Below are 17,287 nucleotides of genomic sequence, written 5' to 3' on the forward strand. Positions count from 1 at the left end.
GCATTCTGCTGTAACGCCTTACATTTCTGTAAGTTACACTGTCTACAAAGTCATATGACTTTAATGTGGCGAAACGTTTGCCCGTAACTGCCCTGAAGATCCTGATTGCCATCACATCGCTAGTACAGGCAGATCCCATTGGAGAGCGCCACTGATTTTCACACCCTTTTACAGGCATCTTAATGAATTGCTTCCGATACTTGGAATGAACCTGGATTAGAGCTCTGACGAGACAAATTCAAGCGCATTTTATTTGTTAGCGAGAACTGTCTGAGGTTACATATCGTTATTTTTTACTGTAGGAAAAATAGCTAAAATGAAGGTTGGCCGATCACCTGGTCCTGGAAATTACCTGTGGAATTACTGAAAACTGGAGGACACCATTTGAAGAAAAAAATAACGCACCATATGAGCAATGTTTGTCAAGGATTCAAATACTATCAGAGGGAAAAAGAGCTTATATAGTTCCCATTTTGAAGAAGGGGAATAGAAGAGACACTAAATGCTACAGAGACATTATTGTGAATTGCGCAGTGAGCAGCTTGTTCAGCAAAATTGTATGTCCGAAAATAATGCAGGATGTTGACCACCATATTGGGAAAGACCAGAGTGGATTTAGAGAGACCAGACTCTGGACAAAGAACCTCTTTATTTTATGAAAGCTAATGGAGAAAGAAGTTACACATTGCCTTCAAAGATTTAACAAAGGCTTATGACTTACGACACGGTTCCTAGAACAAAGTTGAGGAAGGGTTTGAAAGATACAGATAATATGGATGACCATCTTTTATAGATGATTCGAGAAATACACGAAGATAATACACACTGAGGGATAGCAATATGTACATAAATGCAGATGGTGATAGTATCGCGCACGCAAGGTATGAAACAGAGTACATTGGTGGACCTGTCATTTGTACTCAGGTGATTGATGTAAAAAGATTTCCGGCGTGATTATGGCAGCATGACGGGAATTAACAGACTTTGAACGCGGAATGGTTGTTGGAGCTAGATGCATGTGACACTCAATTTAGAAAATCATTAGGGAATTCAGTATTCCGAGATTCACAGTGTCTGGAGTGTTCCGAGAACACCAAATTTCAGGCGTTACCGACAGCCTTTACTTAACGACTGAGAAAAGCGGCATTTGGGTAGAGTCTTCTGTGCTGACAGACAAGCAACTCTGCGTGAAATAACAGCAGAAATCAATCTGGGACGTACGACGAACGTATCCGTTTAGAGAGTGCGGCGAAAGTAGGCGTTAATGGGCTATGGCAGCAGACGACCGACGCGAGTGCCTTTGCTAACAGCCCGACTTTGCCTGCAGTGCCTCTCCTGGGCTTGTGACCGTATAGGTTGGACCCTACACGACTGTAAAACCGTGGCATGGTCAGATGACTTCAAAAATGGTTCAAATGGCTCTGAGCACTATGGGACTTAACTTCTGGGGTCATCAGTCCCCTAGAACTTGGAACTACTTAAACCTAACTAACCTAAGGACATCACACACATCCATGCCCGAGGCAGGATTCGAACCTGCGACGGTAGCGGTCGCGCGGTTCCAAACTGTAGCGCCTAGAACCGCTCGGCCACCCTGGCCAACGTCAGATGAGTCCTGATTTCAGTTGGTAAGAGCTAATGGTAGGGTTCGGATGTTCAGTTGGTAAGAGCTAATGGTAGGGTTCGGATGCGCCGAAGACTCCACGAAGCCATGGACCGAAGTTGTCAACAAGCCACTGTGCAAGCTGGTGGGGGCTCCATAACGGTATGGACTGGGTCTTCTGGTCCAACTGAACCGATCTTTGGCTGGGAATGGTTATGTTCGGTTAATTGGAGACCATCTGCAGCCATTCATGTTCATCTTCCCAAATAACGTTGGCATTTTTATGGATGGCTATGCACCATGTCATCAGACCACAGTTGTTCGCGACTGGCTTGAACATTCTGGTCAATTCGAGCGAATGATTTGGACACCCACATCGCCCGTCATAAGTCCCATCGAACATTTATGGGACATAATCGAGAGGTAAGTGCTGCACCGGCAACTCTTTCGCAATTATGGACAGCTATAGAGGCAGCATGGCTGAATATTTCTTCTATGGGCTTCCAACGACTTATTAAGTCGAGTCGCTGCACTACACACGGCAAAAGGAGGTCCGACACGATATTAGGACTTGTCACCACCCAGTACTTTTGGTTTGTACTGTCAGTGAGAGTGTGGAAATTTTACTTTCCGAATGGCGCTCTGTTGTTCTAGAATGGGGTAATATTCACCAACGCATGCGTTTGCTGCGATTGCAAACGTTAGTGCGATGTAGCTGGGGAAGACTTTTATTTCGCGAATTATGATGTAGAAATGTAATTTTTGGTTAATAGAACATTATCTGGGTAGCTATTTCATGATTTCCATACATGAAGTGAGGAAGTGATTACCTCACTCTTCATCCTTTTCAATGTACTGATTGCAAGAATACAAATTTTCTAAAAATGTTTAATACGTGAGATTTCTGTTACTATTAGTGACAACAAATTTGATACAGACTTCCTCAAACGTTCAAATACTAAACCTGATAATCATTCATGCTTTCTCAGATGAAATGCAGTAGCTTAATTGAAATAGGTTTTTTGATTTACTTAATACTGAGATGGAGGAGATAGGGGATCCAGCATTAGAATCAGAATTTAAAAGAGCAATGGACGACTAAAGATCAAATAACGTAGAAGGGGTAGATAACATTCCATCAGAATTTCTAAAATCGTTTGGGGAAGTGGAAAAAAAGACATTCACATTGGTGTGTAGAATGTGTGAGTCTGGCGATATACCATCAGTCGTTCGGAAAAACATCATTCGCCCAATTCCTAATATGGCAAGAACCGACAAGAGCGAGAATTAACGCACAGTCAGCTCAACATGTCTTGCATCCAAGTTGCTAACAAGAATAAGGTACAGGAGAATGAAAAATAAAATTGAAGGTCTGTTGGGTGACTATAAGTTTGGCTTCAGGAAGGTAAAGACACCAGAGAGGCAGTTCTGAAGTTGTGGTTGATAATGGAAGCAAGATTGAAGAAAAATCAAGATTCGTCCATAGGATTTGTCGACCTGGAAAAAGCATTCGACAATGTGAAATGATCAGGATGTTCAAACTTCTGAGAAAAATAGGGATAAGCTATAGGTAAAGACGGGTAATGTATAAGAAACAAGAGGGAACCATAAGAGTGGAAGACCAAGAACGAAGTGCTCAGATTAAAATAGTTGTAAGGCAGGGGTGTAGTCTTTCGTCCCTACTGTTCAATCTATACATCGAAGAAGCAATGATGGAAATAAAAGAAAGAGTGGGACTAAAATTCAGGGTGAAAGAATATGAACAGTAAGATTTGCTGATGACACTGCTATCCTCAATGAAAGTGAAGAATAAACTCAGGATATGTTGAATGGAATGAACATTCAAATGAATACAAAATATGGATTGACAGTAAATCGAAGAAAGACGAAAGTACTGAAAAGTAGAAGAAACGAGAACAGTGAGAAACTTAACATCAGAATTGGTGATCACGAAGTAGATAAAGTTGGCAACGGCCTTACCGCAGTGGATACACCAGTTCCCGTCAGATCACCGAAGTTAAGAGCTGTTGGGCGTGGTCGGCACTTGGATGGGTGACCGTCCGGGCGGCCATGCGCTGTTGCCATTTTTCGGGTGCACTCAGCCTCGTGATGCCAACTGATGAGTTACTCGACCGAATATTAACGGCTCCGGTCACAGAAAACCATCATAACGACTGGGAGAGCAGTGTGTTGACCACACGCCCCTCCTATCCGCATCCTCAACTGAGGATAACACGGCGGTCGGATGTCCCGATGGGCCACTTGTGGCCTGAACACGGAGTGCTATAAATAGATAAAGTTAAGAAATGCTTATATCTAGGCAGTAAAATAAATATTGACGAACGGAGCAAGGAAGACATCAAAAGCAGACCAACCAAGAGACGTCTGTTAGTTTCAAACATAGGTCGTAATCTGAGGAACAAATTTCTAATAATGTACATTTGGAGCACAGTATTGTACAGTAGTGATACAAGAACTATGGGAAAACCGGAACAGAAGAGAATCGAAGCGTTTCAGATATGGTGCTACAGAGTAATATTGAAAATTAAGCCATCTAATGCTTAAAGAAATGAAGAAGTCGTCCATAGAATAGGGAAGGAAAGGGACATATGGAAAACACTGACAAGAGAAAGGGACAGGATGGTAGTACATCAGGGAATAACTTCTGTGGTACTACACGGACCAGTAGAGGGTAAAAACTGTAGAGGGAGACACAGACTGGAACACATCCAGCACATAATTGAGGACACAGGTCGCAATTGTTACTATGAGATGAGAAGGTTGGCACAGGAAAGGAGCCGGCCGGTGTGGCCGAGCGGTTCTCACGGAGGAGATAGAGAAGATCCAAAGAAGGGCGGCACGTTTCGACACAGGGTTATTTGGTAAGCGTGATAGCGTGAAGGAGATGTTTAGCAAACTCATGTGGCAGACTCTGCAAGAGAGGCGCTCTGCATCGCGGTGTAGCTTGCTGTCCAGGTTTCGAGAGGGTGCGTTTCTGGATGAGGTATCGAATATATTGCTTCCCCCTACTTATACCTCCCGAGGAGATCACGAATGTAAAATTAGAGAGATTCGAGCGCGCACGGAGGCTTTCCGGCAGTCATTCTTCCCGCGAACCATACGCGACTGGAACAGGAAAGGGAAGTAATGACAGTGGCACGTAAAGTGCCCTCCGCCACACACCGTTGGGTGGCTTGCGGACTATAAATGTAAATGTAGATGTATGTACGCTGCCCAGTCACATTAATGTGTCCACCTTGTCAAAAGCCTGAATAAGCAACTTTTGCAGTGCGCACAGCTGCGAGACGTCCAGAAAGAGAATCAGTGAGGTTCTCAAGATTACCGAATGGGGTGTGGTACCACGCCGATTCCAGTGCCGTGGCCAGGTTTCTCAGAGCTCGGTCGAAGTGGTCCCACAGAATCTCAATTGGATTTAAATCCGGGAAGTTTGGTGGCTAGGAGAGTGAGATAAACTCATCACACACCTGCACTGCGAGCTGTGTGACAGGTTGCATTGTCTGGCTAATAAATGCTATTGTGCCGAGAAAAATCAGACTTCTTGTTGGGGTGAACATGGTCCCCAAGGCTAGATGCATACTTGCGTTGATGCACTGTGCCTTCGAGAATGACGAGGTCACCCAGGGAACTTTCCTCAGATCATAACTCTCCCTCCTCCAGTCTGGACCTTCCCGACCATTGGAATAGGCCACTTATCGTCATTCAATGGACGTCCAGTTGCGGTACTGGCGGGCAAATTCGAACCTTCGTCGCCAGTGGACAGCATGCATACATGAACCAGGCGCCTGCTGTGGAGGCCCATACGCAGGAACGTTCGCTGAACGGTCATTGAGGAGACACTGTCGATAAACCCTTGGCTCATGTGAGTGAGTAGTTGCTCAACAGTTGCACGTCCATTTGTCCATACACATCACCACAACTGTCGTTCATCCATGTCATCTATGGTCCGTGGTGCACCACAGCTGCCTCCGCATCGCTTTTGGGTAGCGCCATTTTGTCATGGCTAACGGCCTTGCCGCAGTGGTAACACCGGTTCCCGTCAGATCACCGAAGTTAAGCACTGTCGGGCTGGGCTAGCACTTGGATGGGTGACCATCCGGTCTGCTGTTGGCAAGCGGGGTGCACTCAGCCCTTGTGAGGAAAACTGAGGAGCTACTTGATTGAGAAGTAGCGGCTCGGATTTCGTAAACTGACATAGGGCCGGGAGAGCGGTGTACTGACCACATGCCCCCCCCCCCCCCCCTCCCAATCAACGCATCCAGTGATGCCTGTGGGCTGAGGATGACGTGACGGCCGGTCGGTACCGTTGGACCTTCATGGCCTGTTCTGACGGAGTTTGGTTTAGTTTTAGTTCATTTTGCCATGCATGGTATACTTCAACCACGGCGGTACACGAACAGTTTTGAAAATGCTACCAGTCATTGGCCCGGAGGTCCATTCCTCATGTCCTTTTGGATGTCAGACAAATCGCTCCATTTCAGCATTACTACAACAACTGCACAGATATCGGCGATTTCCCGGTACGGTTTATACGAATATACCTCCGCTGCTAGTGCTGCCACGTGCCGTCTGTCAGTGGTTGTTCAACGTTGTCGTCGAACGTAGGCGATGGTCACATTAATGTGACTGGAAGGAGTAAATTCAAATTTGTATCAGTAACTAAACATGGTTGTTCTATATGTCAGTTAATATCTAAGTCTTCGTTGTTGAAAACTTATCAATCACAGATGCTAGTTCACGCTCCCCATAACATTTTGGAATATTGCTTTAGGAAATTCGGTACCATTATGTGTTCATGGTGTTGCACAGGCACGTTTCATATGCAGAAAGCTGTATAGCCATGTAACGTAGGTGTCACAGTACACAGGCTACGCAGCTTAAAGATTACACACCAGTGACAACTCCATTCGACATTCGTAATATAACTCAGGAACATTACACAGACCTGCCAGGTTAGCCGAGAGCGCTAATGCGCTGCTTCCTGGACTCGGGTAGGCAAGCCGGCCTCAGATTATCGGCGGGTTTTTAGGCGGGTTTTTAGGCTGTTTTCCACATCCCACAGGGTAAATATCGGGCTGGCCCGCACGTTCCGCCTCAGTTACACGACTCGCAGACATTTGAAGAACGTTCGCACTATTTCATGGCTTACACTAGATACAGACAGCTGGGGTACACTAATTCCGCCTGGGGGACACTAACATCACCAAATCCATAGTAACAAGGCCGACCCCACGTTGATATGGGACAACGGCCAAAAGAAAATGATGATGAGGCAGAAACATGACACAGCTAAAAGGCTACACCAAAGCAGATATGCTGAAACTGCACAATTACAAGGTTTCACCTCTTTGCTTCTAACTCTATTCGCAACACATTAGACGTTATCCATACGTTATTGTTGTTGTGGTCTTCAGTCCAGAGACTGGTTTGATGCAGTTCTCCATGCTACTCTATCCTGTGCAAGCTTCTTCATCTCCCAGTACCTATTGCAACCTACATCCTTCTGAATCTGTTTAGTGTATTCCTCTCTTGGTCTCCCTCTACAATTTTTACCCTCCACGCTGACCTCCAATACTAAATTGATGATCCCTTGATGCCTCAGAACACGTCCTACCAACCGATCCCTTCTTCTAGTCAAGTTGTGCCACAAATTTCTCTTCTCCCCAGTTCTATTCAACACCTCCTCATTATATATACCACTGAATGTTCTTTTACAAAAGAATTTTTTTTATTTTTCACAATTAGTGAATAATCAGATTTGATGATGATTATTAAGTTATGAGAACTGGTTATCACGTGCGATAAAATGCATCTCATACCGTTACACTAAAATCCTTTTAAAAATTATACAACTGCAGAATCCCTCGAGACACTTTATCGTCCATTGTCACCTTGAATCTCGTTATCTATATTGTACACAAAATTTTTTGTGTAGGAGAATTGGAATTCAATAAAGTACGGATATAGCGTCGGTAGGGATGACATCACCGGCTTGTTTGTTTAGCAGTGCAACCTGTCATCTCGCGGTACCTGGGGAACACCTGCGGGACATGAGCGGTGCCATTATCTGGTGACTTGACACATTGACACATACGGACGGCCCGTGTGCAGTCACAGAAATTTCGGAAGCACTTTTCCATTACGCAATGCCCTACAGCATAGCTTCAAAGACACAACTCTCAAGTGGTTTCATTTGGTGGTCAAGAAGTCATTTCATGCTTATCAAATTTTGAAACCCAAGTTAGCAGTTTAAATCACAGTTCAGACTATTTCAAATGTCACAATGACAAGGACAAAAAAAAGTAGTTTACGAAGCTAAGATGGTAACTGTCAAATGTAAAATAATCAGATTTATCAGGCGAACAAAAATTTATTTTCTAAATCCTTGTTGTTGTGGTCTTCTGTCCTGAGACTGGTTTGATGCAGCTCTCCATGCTACTGTATCCTGTGCAAGTTGCTTCATCTCCCAGTAACTACTGCAACCTACATCTTTCTGAATCTGCTTAGTGTATTCATCTCTTGGTCTCCCTATACGATTTTTACCCTCCACGCTGCCCTCAAATACTAAATTGGTGATCCCTTGATGCCTCAAAACATGTCCTACCAATCGATCCCTTCTTCTAGTCAAGTTGTGCCACAAACGTCTCTTCTCCCCAATCCTATTGAATACCTCCTCATTAATTATGTGATCTACCCATCTAATCTTAAGCATTCTTCTGTAGCACCACATTTCAAAAGCTTCTATTCTCTTCTTGTCCAAACTATATATCGTCCATGTTTCACTTCCATACATGGCTTCTAAATCCTTAGCATATGGGAAGTAAAGCGTTTGTTAAATAAATAATTCCAGAACTACATGTAGGATACTCTTACGTAAATAAAAATGTTTTTGGAACTATAAATTTTCCTGCTTCATAATGCTGCCGTAGGGGATCCTTGCTGGAATCAGCCAATGAAGACAAACAGAACGCCAGCGTCAGACATCCTTTATATGAGCCGATAAAGTCGGATGCTCTCTGGAAGGGCACGTGTTGCCTCCTCAGGCTGCGGTCAGAATGGCACTCATTGGGTGGTTCGATCGGCGACCGATATCGGCCGAAGACAGCCGATCTTTTCAAAGCAGAGTAACCTGGCCGTGCTCAGTCTCGGTCTAACCGATCTCAAAACCCGAATGTACAGGCTTCGAATCTCGGTTGGCGGAATTAAGACCGATTTGTTTTCTTCGGTCGAATCGAGTGATGTTCCCACACGCAGAATATAGACAGTGAGAAACCCACAAGTTTAGTGCAAAAAAGAAGGAGTGTGTGGCTTCCTGTAAACGATAAATGCCAACGGACTTGTCGCATTGGTAACACCGGTTCCCGTCAAGCACTGTCGGTCTTGGCTATCACTTGGATGGGTCACCACCCGGGTACGCCGCGTGCTGTCGGCAAGCAGGGTGCACTCAGCCCTTGTGAGGGCAATTGAGGAGCCACTTGACTGATAAGTAGAGGCACCGGTCATGAAAACTGGCAAAGGCCGCGAGAGCGGTGTGCTAATCACATGTCCCTCCGTATCCGCATCCGAAGACCCTAAGGCCCGAGAATGACACAGCGGCCGGTGGGTACCGTTGGGCCTTCAAGGCCTGTTCGGACGGTGTTTGTTTGTTCGTTTTTGGAAACGGTAAATATCACTAAAAGGAAATATCTCGGAAACTATCGTCTGAATTCACTACTTTATTGGAAACCATAAATTTTAAACAGTTTATAAACTTAATAATAAGTAACTGAACGTTGCCTTCGAGTATATTGTGCATGTTCTGTTATCCATTTCAGCCTCATGTCTATACTCAATGTTTACACAGGCAAAATCTGCATCGGAAATTTTAGCCCTATGTTACAATCTGCCTCGAGATGACTGGGTGTTACTGTGTCGTCTTCATCATCATCATTCATTCCCATTACGGTCGGAGGAAGGCAATGGCAAACCACCTCCTCTAGGGCCGTGTCTAGTACGGCGGTGCGGGTCTCCCGCATCGTCCCCTACGCTCCTCGGAGTATGGGACCTCATCATCACCACCCTTATCATCACTTGATCATTAGCTGTCTAAGAATTCCCTTTATTCATATTTCAACACCCCCCCCCCCCTCACGCCCCCGATGGGCGGGTGTTGGGAGCTGTCAGCAGTGCAATCAATCCGCTCTTCAGCCAATTTACAAGAAAACCTGAATGAGATTGTAACCTCCCCACAGAAAAATTCCGAAACCTCCTAACAGAAAAAATATAATTATTTATATCATCCACATTCTGCGTAACCTACCAACAGATAAATTCCGTAATCTACCAATAATACAATGTGACTATTCTCTCAATAAAAATGTGACTCACTTATAACCTTTCAATAACTGACTGTGAATTTAAACTGGTAAATTTTCGACGTCAGCAGTGCTGCGTCATGGTCCTGAAAGATCATACTGAATAAATCGAAAATTCTTACCTCAATAATGTTGGCGGATAACGCGTATATATCTGCTCCTATAAGGAATTTTTCTGGCACAGCCCAGTGCAATTCTGGCCAGTAGATTTGTCATGTATAAAAAGAAACAACTGATTTTTCTTTACAATAATCAGGAAGACCATGGATTGGAGAAATTAGTAAATTCTTTAAATTGAGATGAATAATTGTCAAAAGTTAATTTTTTATGAGAAAGATTATTATTAAGAGATTTTTTAAAACATTTTACATGGGACCTGATATAACAATAGTACATATGCACGAGTGTGCTTTTACCTTGTACCACAATGCTCAGGCTCCGCCATCGCTCCCCACGACCGGCCCAGCCAACTGCACACACACGACTCCTAGCTGACAGTTGTAATAAAAGATGAAAAAACAGAGACACAATAAGAGTTCATTTAAAAGCATTTAAAAAACATAGTGAATAGTGTAAAGCACTGATGTTGAAAAGAAGCTCTTCACTGGCACTAAAATTGGAAGGATCTCCCCTGGGATAGGCAGTCTATTGTTGAAGGGGAGAAGGATGGTAGTTGAGGAGACTAGGAGAAGGGAGATGGTATATCGATGGAAGACTGGTGCAGATGTGTCGATGGGGTAGAAGTGGCTGTTGGGATGTAAGAGGGGTAGACCAGAGGCGGTATCAGTGAGGCTAAAATTTTAGAGGGAAAGGGGCTAGGGAAATAAGGTTGGAAGAGGAAGTAAGTTGGTAGGGAAAATATGGGGAGGGGAGGAAAGGGAGCCATGACGAGGTGGAATGCATGGGGTGGGTTTAAGGTTGATAAAGCCCTCCGTCTTCAGGCCACTAGTGGCTACCGGGAACATCCGACCGTCGTGTCATCCTCAGAGGAGGATGTGGATGGGAGGGGCATGGGGTCAGCACACCGCTCTCCCAGTCGTTATGATGGTATTCTTGACCGAAGCCACTTATATTCGGTCGAGTAACTCCTCAATTGGCATCACGAGGCTGAGTGCAGCCCGAAAAATGGCAACAATGCATGGCGGCTGGATGGTCACCCATCCAAGTGCCAGCCACGCGCAACAGCACTTAACTTCAGTGATCTCACGGGAACCGGTGCATCCACTGCGGCAAGATCGTTGCCTGGGTTTAAGCTTGGTAGATGGGTAAATGTCAGAATGGAGATCATGATCTGGGATGGGGAAACAGCTGAAGTTCGTTCAGGAGAATGTGGAGTTATGTGTAGTATAGGATTGGTGGGTGCTTTGGTAAAGCTATTATTGCTTACTACTATTCCTATGACACTAGGGCGGGAATTCTACAATGTGAGGTGGCTTGCAAATGTAGAAAATGTGGTTCTACTTTTCAGTGCTATAGGTATTCAGAGTATCTTATTCAAAAATTATGTTTGTCTTTCACAAATATGTTGAGTATCAGTCATTGCAGAATAATTAACATGATTATGGGCTGCGTTCTCAGTGACAACGGCCGCTGGACACTGTCGTCAGTGGTCGGCAGATAACGCCACCCGTCATCTCCTTCTTCAGTCTTTCGCGGGATCAAGGGGTTTAGAAACTATTCTGACCTACTTTGTTGTTGTGGTCTTCAGTCCAGAGGCTAGTTTGATGCAGCTCTCCATGCTACTCTATCCTGTGCAAGCTTCTTCATCTCCCAGTACCTACTGCAACCTACATCCTTCTGAATCTGTTTAGTGTATTCATCTCTTGGTCTCCCTCTACGATTTTTACGCTCCACGCTGCCCTCCAGTACTAAATTGGTGATCCCTTGATCCCTCAGAATATGCCCTACCAACCGATCCCTTCTTCTAGTCAGGTTGTGCCACAAACTTCTCTTCTCTCCAATTCTATTCAATACCTCCTCATTAGTTATGTGATCTACCCATCTAATCTTCAGCATTCTCACTCCCTTCCCAACCACTGCTTCTCTTTCATGCCCCTCGACTCTTACATCTGCCTTCTGGTTTCTGTACAAATTGTAAATAGCCTTTTGCTCCCTGTATTTTGCCCCTGACAGCCTCAGAACTTGAAAGAGATTATTCCAGTCAACATTGTCAAAAGCTTTCTTTAAGTCTACAAATGCTAGAAACGTAGGTTTGCCTTTCCTTAATCATTTTCTAAGATGTGTCGTAGGGTCAGTATTGCCTCACGTGTTCCAACATTTCTACGGAATCCAAACTGATCTTCCCCGAGGTCGGCTTCTACCAGTTTTTCCATTAGTCTGTAAAGCCGTGGCCTATTAAAGTGATAGTTCGGTAATTTTCACATCTGTCAACACCTGCTTTCTTTGGGACTGGAATTATTATACTCTTCTTGAAGTCCGAGGGTATTTCGCCCGTCTCATACATCTTGCTCACTAGAGGGTAGAGTTTTGTTAGGCCTGGCTCTGCCAAGACTGTCAGTAGTTCTAATGGAATGTCGTCTACTCCCGGGGCCTTGTTTCGACTTAAGTCTTTCAGTGCTCTGTCAAACTCTTCACGCTGTACCATATCTCCTATTTCATCTTCATCTACATTCTATAATACTGTCCTCAAGAACATCGCCCCTGTATAGACCCTCTATTTACTCCTTCCACCTTTCTGCTTTTCCTTCTTTGCTTAGAACTGAGCACTTGATATTCATGCAAGTGAGTCTCTCTTCTCCAAAGGTCTCTTTAATTAACCTGTAGGCAATATCTATCTTACCCTAGTGATATGCGCCTCTACATCCTTACATTTGTCCTCTAGCCATCCCTACTTAGCCATTTTGCACTTCCTGTCGATCTCATTTTTGAGACGTTTGTATTCCTTTTCGCCTGCTTCATTTACTGCATTTTTATATTTTCTCCTTTCATCAATTAAATTCAATATGTCTTCTGTTACCCAAGGATTTCTATTAGTCCTCGTCTTTTTACCTACTTGATCCTCTGCTACCTTCACTATTTCATCTCTCAAAGCTACCCATTCTTCTTCTACTGTATTTCTTTCCCCCATTCTTGTCAGTCGTTCCCTAATGCTCTCCCTGAAGCTCTCTACAACCTCTGGTTCTTTCAGTTTATCGAGGTCCCATCTCCTCAAATTCCCACCTTTTTGCAGTTTGTTCAGTTTTAATCTACAGTTCATAACCAATAGATTGTGGTCAGAGTCCACAGCTGCCCCTGGAAATGTCTTACAATTTAAAACCGGGTTCCTGAATCTCTGTCTTACTATTATATAATCTATCTGAGACCTTCCAGTATCTCCAGCGTTCTTCCATGTATACAACCTCCTTTTATGATTCTTGAACCAAGTGTTAGCTATGATATTCCTATATCTATCTTGAAAAGAGTGTAGCGAATACTGTACACTTTTTCCACAGTTAATGGAATAACCAGACATGTTTCACGAATATATGAGATGTTCTATTACACGCCCGAGGTGATTCGTGGTGCCACTGAAAAGGAAGATTACAAACACTCTGAACAATTTCAAATGAATTCAGCAAAACAGACATAAGAGGGATACGAGGGAAGGTCGGGAAGTAGCGCAAAATTGCTTTTTTGTATTTTAATACTTAAAATACAAAAAAAGTCACAAATGAACTTACACCTTTTACCTACTTTTCTACACAGTCGCCAACGTTCTCAACACATTTCTCCCATCGTGGTACCAGTTTCAATACGCTCTGTTCGTAGAAGTTCATTTGGTTGGAGTACAGCGTCATCGGACTGCTGAGTTCAGTTCCGCGTCTCTCGTAAAGCATTGGTCGGCCAGAGATTTGTTCGTGCCACCAAACAGATGAAAGTCCGACGGTGCAAGGTCGGCACTGTATTGAGGATGCTGGAGCACCTCCCTCCCAAATTTGACGATTTTCTCACGAAGAGCAGCAGCAACAAGGGGCTAGCATTGTTATGAAGAGGCTTGGCACCGTCAGCATTAATGTTGTGGCGTTTGTCCCGAAGGGTACAACGCAACTTAACCAAAGTTTTAATGTAGACTGCAGTATTCACATTGATCCCGTGTTCAACAAAGTCCACCAGTTGTTGCTGGTTAACATTTCGGGATATAAGGTCGAGTTCCACGAAACTCTTCTGTTCGATTCCCGGCGGGGTCAGGGATTTTCTCTGCCTCGTGATGACTGGGTGTTGTGTGCTGTCCTTAGGTTAGTTAGGTTTAAGTAGTTCTAAGTTCTAGGGGACTGATAACCATAGATGTTAAGTCCCATAGTGCTCAGAGCCATTTGAACCATTTGTTCCTAACGTTTCGTCCAGAACTGCGTTGGACGTCTTCAGAGGCGTTGCTCCTCCGATGGGTCTTGCCAACTCAGTCAGCAAGACTCAACGGAAGAGCAACGCCTCTGAAGATGTCCAGCGCAATTCTGGTCGAAAGGTTAGGAACAGAAGAGTTTCGTGGAACACGACATTTCTCTGAAGATGTCCAGTGCAGTTCTGGTCGAAACGTTAGGAACAAATGGTTCAAATGGCTCTGAGCACTATGGGACTTAACATCTATGGTTATCAGTCCCCTAGAACTTAGAACTACTTAAACCTAACTAACCTAAGGACAGCACACAACACCCAGTCATCACGAGGCAGAGAAAATCGCTGACCCCGCCGGGAATCGAACCCTGGAACCCGGGCGTGGGAAGCGAGAACGCTACCGCACGAGCACGAGCTGCAGACGATGCGTTAGGAACAGAAGAGTTTCGTGGAACACGACATTTACCTCGAAAGGTTTACCAGCAGCAATGTTATCCAATTGTGAAAGTCTTCATTCTGTTATCAAGCGTCCACCAATAACACGCAATGCATATCCTAGAACACTGTCACAAGCCCTTTCCTAGCAAATCGTGTCACTGAATTTTTTTTCGCAATGGGGATCCAGTATATTTCCAGGTAATAGTCACTATTAAAATCAGTCTTGATCACAAATTTATTTATTCTGGTAACCGGTTTCGACCACGCCTGTGGTCATCTTCAGACCAAAATGCTGCATGAGCAGGAGCCCCCTTCTGGTGATTCCTGCTCATACAGCACTTTGGTCTGAAGACGACCACAGGCTTGGTCGAAACCGGTGACCAGAATAAATAAATTTGTGATCAAGACTGATTTTAATAGTAACTATTAGTAATAACATTGATCACTGTCTGCTCCCACAATGTATTCAAAACTAATTATATTTCCAGGTGTGTAGTGGTACGCCCACAACTCGTCACCAGTGATGATTCCTTTCAGAAAGTCATGTCCTTCGGCGGCGAGACGGGTTAAGTGAACCAAGCTTGTCATCATCCGCTGGCCCTTGTGCTTGTCTGTCAGGTTCTAAGGCACCCAACAAGCACTAACTTTGTGGAATTTCAGCGTGTCATCAACAACTACACCGCACCATAGGAAATGTTGAACTGCTGGGATAAGGTTCGCATTTGCATACGTCGGTTGTTCCAGCATTCTGTGGGGTTGGAGCTGTTACCGGCCGCCCGGAGCGTGGCGAATCGCAAAGGTTCACATGGTTCTCCTGGAAGAATGTACAACACCTGGAGACATTACTAATATCCATACAGTCGTCCCCATACACACCACGCATATTCCTGTGAATTTCGTTCAGTTTATGCCCTTTGGTCCACGAGTGTTGTAGAACTACTCTTCGCCGGCCGCGGTGGCCGAGCGGTTCTAGGCGCTTCAGTCAGGAACCGCGCGACTGCTGCGGTTGCAGGTTCGAATCCTGCCTCGGGCGTGGATGTGTGTGATGTCCTTAGGTTAGATAGGTTTAGGTAGTTCTAAGTTCTGGGGGACTGATGACCTCAGATGTCCCATAGTGCTCAGAGCCATTTGAACCATTTGAACTACTCTTCGCTGCTCTTCACAAGTTGACGACAGTAACTTGTTCGTCACTTAGTTCAGGCTTCTCTCGCAGGAGCTGCACGTGTAAACAAAATACCATCTGGAGAGCATACTTCATACTATATCGTCGTGTAATTTCAACATTCCAGCTGCAATGCCAGGGGAGAAAAAAATTATTGTGCGTCACTTCCCGGTCCTTCTTCGTGTGTCAAATTAGCCTTCAATGACTGTCAAACAGCGTATGTGTGAAAGACAAAAATAAACTTTAGGATAAGATAATCTTAACGCCGAAAGCACTCAGCAGTAGAAACACATTTTCAATGAACAGAATCACCAACATACTGGTATAAAAACAGCACTAAGCAATAACAATAACAGTTAGCTAATGGCCACCTACCACAATCCATAAATGATCAGCACTTATGTTAAGATGCGCCACCTTTCTCGCTTAAACGTCGCCCGATTTGACCGAAGGAAACAAACTGATTTGAATTCCGCCGACTGTCGTCCGAAGTCTGTACGTTCGGACGTTGATGTCGGTTGCATTGACAAGTGAGACCACGAACTGGCTTTCTGCTTTGAAAAGATTTGTCGCCTTCACCCGATGTCGTCGTCAGTGGAACGCCACGATGTCGATACCGCTGTGATAGCAGCGTTAGAACGGCGTCCGCAGTCAGTCAAATCCGCTGTCTGTGACACTGGGAGCAAATTTAAAAGCCAGGTTCACACGAACGTCAGATGGACTCAGGGGACCGGCGTCATTCTACCAAGCGTCCTAGGTGTGTATTGTAGTCAATGTACGAGTTCTCACGTGCGTCAAATACTGCCGCATCGCAGCCGCCACTTGACGTCACCGCAAACCACACGCGTCTCGCTCTATGGCAAGGCGCAAATTGAGACGCATGTAGCACGTGTGACGTGACACGACACTACAGCGCGACACGCACGTGCCACACGAGTCGCGCAGGTCGAGCGCATATTGTGACGCGTACACCACACTTCGCACGCGCCGACTGGCGACGCTTTGCGCTGACAAAACCGAAGCGCGCGCAACCTGTTATATTTCTCAAACGATTTTACAGAAACTATTCACTGAAAATATATGATTTTTGTCTTACTTGTAGCGTTATATGTCAGCTTCGTGGCGAAGTGCCGATCAACTCGCTAATGACCATTCTTATTGTGATGTACACATTTTAGTAAGACACTACGCAATACTCAAAAAGTTTGCAACGAAAATTAGGGGTCGCTATGATTTTGCGTTTGGTGCGTATTACACCATATGTTGCTGCGTATGAAATTTAGCTAACGTGCTGAATTTTTGTTTAGATTTGAGAGGAGGTCTCTATCTGCCTCCGATCTCGGGAAAATGAATCCCACGTAACGCGCTCACTTCCGATCT

The 17,287-nt window shown here is 44.7% G+C and overlaps 1 pseudogene; it reads left to right on the top strand.

Moving 5' to 3' along the window:
• The first annotated feature begins 3,569 nt into the window (after positions 1-3,569).
• Positions 3,570-3,687, top strand: LOC124597376 (annotated as a pseudogene).
• Positions 3,688-17,287: the final 13,600 nt, after the last annotated feature.

This window comes from Schistocerca americana, chromosome 2 (assembly GCF_021461395.2).
Source record: "Schistocerca americana isolate TAMUIC-IGC-003095 chromosome 2, iqSchAmer2.1, whole genome shotgun sequence".
NCBI classification, from domain to species: domain Eukaryota; kingdom Metazoa; phylum Arthropoda; class Insecta; order Orthoptera; family Acrididae; genus Schistocerca; species Schistocerca americana.